We start from the raw sequence: 6455 nt of genomic DNA on the forward strand, positions 1-6455 counted from the left end.
AGCACACAATTATATGAAACAACACGCCTTTAGACATTTCCAAATATACAAAACATAAGGTACTGACTTCTTTTAGATTGACTGATATGACTCAAAATACAATGGTCGATGAGAGGGGAAAAAGGCCACACGATTTTGGTTTGTATATCAATGCCATCTAAAAATAATAAGAATTATAATTAAAGACATAAAATAATAGAAAAATTGCTAACAACATTTGACTTGCACTTTGACTCAATATTTTGTTGGTGCATGTCCTCATGGATAAATTTGCTTTACTAACCCTCCTATACACTTACTATAAACTTTCAACTGGATGTCGGTGTTACTGAACTACCCGCTCCATTGAAGGCTCAACTTCAAGTAGCTCAATTAAAGGAATAAAAGATTTTGGAGTTTTTGACTCCTGCTTTAACAAGATGATATATGTGGTGATCATAAGTCTTTAAAAAAAGTTTTTTGGGACTCTACTTTGAGTGAGAACAATAAAGTCATACTGCAAACACATAAAAGTAACAGTGAAAGTAATTCAGAATAATATTCTCTACTTTAATATACAAAGGGAAAATGAAAATATCATTATAGAAAACATGGTTTATAAGTTCTATATTGGTGCTCACAATGTCACTATCTAGCTTAGAAAGCCATTTTAGTTTTGAGAGCATCATCGATTTAATCTTTATTTTCTCAAGTAGATAACAATTCCTCGTTGTCACCAACTACAGAATGGGAAATGTGAGTAAAATGCTGCAGTAGATTTAAGGGAGAAGAACTCCAGGGAAGTTTAACCCCCACTCTCAATTGGTCTGATGTTGTCGTTATTCTTGGCATACTTCACAGAATGATCATGCTTTAGGTGAAAAAGATATGACAGCATGGGAGTTTAAAACTGCGCTAGTCTGTGTACCATGGACAATAAGCGTCTTCCTGCCCTTCTCAACCTGTAATAAACAATAGAGCAACAGTATCATGTGGGAGCCAGGGAAAAGCAAATTCATATTATTTCTGTTTTCTCGACATGGTAGGTTTGAAAGCAACCGTCTTTTCCAATAGCAACTAAATTAAGCTTTACAGGTGTTTATTTGTACAAATCATGAACTATGTGCCAGAAAATCTGGCCCGTTTGTGTGTGACTCGGTTCCTATAAAAAATACAATATTGCAACACACTACTCGAAGTAATATAATATGCGAAATTGCTGGAAGATGTCTCTATGTCAGTTTATGCTTGGCCAGTGTCACAAGATAATAATGATGAGATACTACCTACGAAAATATATATACTTTCTTGTGTCCATAACAGTAATGACTTGATGCTAGACAGGGTTAGTGTTCTTCTGACATTGTAAACTGAAGGCAAAATTGCAACAGCCAAAGAAAGAGACCGAAGAAATGAGAAGCTTACGAGCTTAGGGGCGTGCTTGAGGAGCTCAAACATGGCAAGCATGGTCATGGGAACCCTAATGCCACCATGTTGATTCACCAGCAACCTAGGGACCAGGCCTTGGGCGAAGGGTTCATAACTCTACCCAAACTTAAAAAATCATGAATGGATGCGCGTGTTTGCTGCCAAACTTGAAAATTTAGATAGACCATGTAAGCATGATCTTGGCTGGGCTCTAGAGATCACGTATACCATGTTAGCATTATGTAGAGTAGAGTTTACATGGAAAATGAAATAAGGTGACACATCATACTCAATCAATTTTCCGCTCTTCCCCCGAAAGAGATAGAGCCTGCATAGAAGTTAAATTAATAAATTTTACTCTTGTTGTGAAGTCCAAAAATGAATCTCACATGTACTGAATAGCAAAACAACAGTGGGTAGCATACTACTTGTCAAAATATGATTTTTTGGGCCCCATTATATATTTCTTCCTCCCATCTGGTCAAAATATGTAGATCTTCTATTGCTGTGCTTGTAAAGGGAGTTGTTTTTCAACATGGAAAACAAAAATTATAGTAATTCTTTTGACACAAGCAAAGAAGCATCAATATAATTAAAAACAAATGAACCGGCACTCAATAAGCAAGAATGATAAAAAGGATGAAACAAGCACCTCTACAGATTAGTTGAAATTTTATCCTGTTACTCATGATCACAGATTAAAATTGCGGGAGAAAGGACTTAGCGGCAGCCAAATTTGTAGGCACAATCTACCTCAACCTCTTTTGATTTTGTACTGCATGAAAGTCATCTAGCAATTGCGGCCAAATCGATCCCATGAGTAGTATAATATCATAACACTTGGAATTTGCGAACACTTCAAAAACAAAGGAGAATGAAATGATGGTGTGGGAAAATTTCTTTTGGTAGTTCCCATTGTAGATTTTTACTTGTTCTCACTGACATTTTACTGGCAATTCCACGAGGCAACGAACTATGTGCCTTCTTTCATCGCAATGAACTCTAGAAACTTGACCATCAAAGAGAAGATAATTTTTCATCAAATTTTCCAGCACTGTAATGAGAAGATAAGCATCCATAAAATAATAAAAAAACCGAATCTGAATGTACCTCATCAAATAAAGATGGCTGACATGTGGTGACCTAGCATTGATGTTTCACAGCCTCAAGGCTTGTGGAATCAGAGAAGTCAGAAGCCTGACATGTATAATATGTAGGCATGTCTTCTTCTTACTTCATGAGCCTCTTATCTACTTTCCTGTAGGCAAATTTTTGTAAGCACACTTATCTTATTACTTGAAAATCCTTGCTTCTTTCCAGATTTCTTGAGAAAAGTGACCGCAGTGGTAATTCTGAAGTTGATGAGGGCGCTAGGGTACTAAAAGATGTAGCTAAAAATTGGACTTCGGATTCTTTTGATGAACATAGTGGAGGAAGAACATGAGGTACATAAAGAGGCTGCTACTGAAAATAAATCAAGGAATCCCCCAACTTAAAACGAAAGGCGGGTGCTTGGCATCGCTGCGCTCTGCCATGGCATGCAGCAGCCGACTGACTGAGGCCACCACACACAACACCTACCGGTCCTAGATGAGCACCCGGAACTCCGACCACAACGTCGCCGCGCGTCCAGCCATCAGCTGCCGCGCGTGTTCCCTGGAGACCGTATCCGAGATCGAAGGGACCGGTTGAAGGTGTTGTGGCGTAAAGTAAACTGATAATTAATTATTTACTATGCGATATTTCATAAGATCCATATCCATTCATGTGTATAGTGAGCCTATCACAAATTTATCATCTACTATGTGAATCAATGGATGTATCACTAGTAGAAAACAGGGCTATCGTTCGGGCCTGGCCAGCCCATTAGTCCCGGTTCATCAAGAACCGGGACCCATGGTGGGTATTAGACCCGGTTCATGAGCCCAGGGGGGCGGCCGGGGCCTCGTGGGCATTGGTCCCGGTTCGTATGGACCCATTTGTCCCGGTTCTAGGCACGAACCGGGACCAATGGACCTTGCTCCTGGCCCACATCCATTGGTACCGGTTCATGCCTTGAACCGGTTTATATGGGGGGGCTTTAGTCCCGGTTCATGCCACGAACTGGGGCAAATAATTTTCCTATATATACCCATCACGGCGGCAGAGCACTCCACAGTGCTCTATTTTTTCAAGCCTGTGAGGGGAGGGCATTTGGGTGCTCTAGTTCACCTTCTATGCACATGAGGTGTTCGAGGAAAAGCCCAAGCCACACTAGTTAATCTTTCTCCTCTTGAAACTCGACCTCAGAGCTCCATTTTCCCCGAGATTTGTCTAGGTTTAGCGGTCCGTCACATCCCGTCCCCGTCTTCACCGCCATCGCTCGCCCGCGCCGATCTCGTCACCGGCACCACCGTGGTGAGCCTCTTGTTCTTATCTTCTTTCTGAAAGAAAAAAAATTCTTACTTCAGATAGATACTTGTCTAATTTTCTTACTTTTACTATTCCTTGTTATTGTATAGTGCGATGGTTTTGGTATCCGCCCCCGGCGGCCCTCGTCCTGTCTATGATTCAGATGTGGTATATATTATCTTTTCATAACTATTTGGTTCATTTATTGTTTATGAAAATTATGCCGACCAATGTGACATAGATTTTATTTATCTAGGAGGTTGTTGAACCATAAATTCCAACCGACCCTATTTTCGAGAGGTTAAATTTAGTTGAAGAAGAAAGCAACTACTTGAAGGAAAAAATAAGAAAAAATGAGGAGGAGAAGATGATATTGGAGTTGCATGTTGCGGATGTTGTCGATGATCACAAGATCAAGATGGATGCAATCGGTTGAAGATTAAAAAGATTAGAAAATATGCCATTCATACTGAGGCTTGGTATCAATATGCAGTTGGATCAGTTGTTACCTTGGTTGCGAGTATGATCGCATTTGTTGTTGCATTGAAATATTTTACATAATTTCAATGTATGGTTTAATTAGATGCTCTGGAGAGCTATATGTTGTTCAATAAGAACTATGTATGTACTTTGGTTTTAATGTGATGATGAACTTCTATTAATGATGCTATGTGGGTGAAATGATGATACCATGCCAACTTGGAACCTTTTCAGAGTTCATTTCAAATGCTTTCCAATTTCATGGTCTTATAGCTCAAAATAATCAGTAAATGCATGAAAAATAACAAATGAAGTCACAAATGGTTGTAAATTGATGATGTGGATTTGAATGGTGCATTTTGAACACAGAAAAACTATGGAGTTCAAATAAGTTCAAAAAAATGAAATCCCTTTGTAACAGACGAGTTTCCATACGAAACCCTGATACTTCGAAAGAGATTGTCCGTTTTGTACACGAAGTGCATCCAGTTTTTGCCATAACCCTCTCTACTTTCTCGCACATGCTATGTGGGTGTAATGATCATACCATGCCAACTTGGAACCTTTTCAGAGTTCATTTCAAATGCTTTTCAATTTCATGGTCTTATAGCTGAAAATAATCAGTAAATGCATGAAAAATAACAAATGAAGTCAGAAATGGTTGTAAATTGATGAAGTGGATTTGAATGATGCATTTTGAACACAGAAAAACTATGGAGTTCAAATAAGTTCAAAAAAATGAAATCCCTTTCTAACAGACGAGTTTCCGTATGAAACCCTGATACTTCGAAAGAGATTGTCCGTTTTGTACACGAAGTGCATCCAGTTTTTGCCGTAACCCTCTCTACTTTCTCGCACATGCTATGTGGGTGAAATGATGATACCATGCCAACTTGGAACCTTTTCAGAGTTCATTTCAAGAGCTTTTCAACTTCATGGTCTTATAGCTCAAAATAATCAGTAAATGCATGAAAAATAACAAATGAAGTCAGAAATGGTTGTAAATTAATGATATGGATTTGAATGGTGCATTTTGAACACAGAAAAACTATGGAGTTCAAATAAGTTCAAAAAAAATGAAATCCCTTTGTAACAGACGAGTTTCCGTATGAAACCCTGATACTTTAAAAGAGATTGTCCGTTTTGTACACGAAGTGCATCCAGTTTTTGCCGTAACCCTCTCTACTTTCTCGCACATGATATGTGGGTGAAATGATGATACCATGACAACTTGGAAGCTTTTCAGAGTTCATTTCAAATGCTTTTCAATTTCATGGTCTTATAGCTGAAAATAATCAGTAAATGCATGAAAAATAACAAATGAAGTCAGAAATGGTTGTAAATTGATGATTTAGATTTGATTGGTGCATTTTGAACACAGAAACACTATGGAGTTCAAATAAGTTCAAAAAAATGACCCTCTCAACTTTTTAGCACATGCTATGTGGGTGAAATGATGATACCATGCCAACTTTCAACCTTTTCAGAGTTCATTTGAAATGCTTTTCAATTTCAAGGTCTTATAGCTCAAAAAAACAGTATATGCTTTTATAAAACTCTAATAGCAAAAGGAATCAACTAAAAAGCTTGTATAAAACTCTAGCAATGCAGCTTATAAATAGGTGTTGAGCGCTCTCAGCTAGCGAGGTGGGACTAAACTTTCCACCGCACCGCGCCAGCACAGGGGCCTTTGGTCCCGGTTGGTGGCACCAACCGGGACTAAAGGCCTCTCCTCCCCGCCCTTTGGGCTGCTGAAAAGAGGCCTTTGGTCCCGGTTGGTGGCACCAACCGGGACTAATGCTCACCTTTAGTCCCGGTTCGTGGCACCAACCGGGACTAAAGGCTTTGCTATATAAGTTCACACTTAGGAAATTTTCTGTCTCATCTCGCAATTGCCGCCCCGACGACGCCGATGACATTGACGCCGCCAGGTTGCCCCGACGCCGCCCGCTGCCCCCGCCATCGCCGTCGCCGGCGCCCCCGCCGTCGCTGTCGCCCGCGCCCTCGCCATTGCCCTCGCACTCACCGTCGCCCGCTCCCCTACCCAGACGTGCGCCGCCCTGGCCCGCCCCCGTCGTCGCCGTCACCGTCGCCCCCTACCCCGAGCGCGCGCCCACTGCCCGGTCACCGTCCTCGCCGCCGACCCCGCGCTCCTCCTCACCTTGGTCCGGCCGGCG

Source organism: Triticum aestivum, chromosome 4A (genome assembly GCF_018294505.1).
Source record: "Triticum aestivum cultivar Chinese Spring chromosome 4A, IWGSC CS RefSeq v2.1, whole genome shotgun sequence".
NCBI lineage: Eukaryota > Viridiplantae > Streptophyta > Magnoliopsida > Poales > Poaceae > Triticum > Triticum aestivum.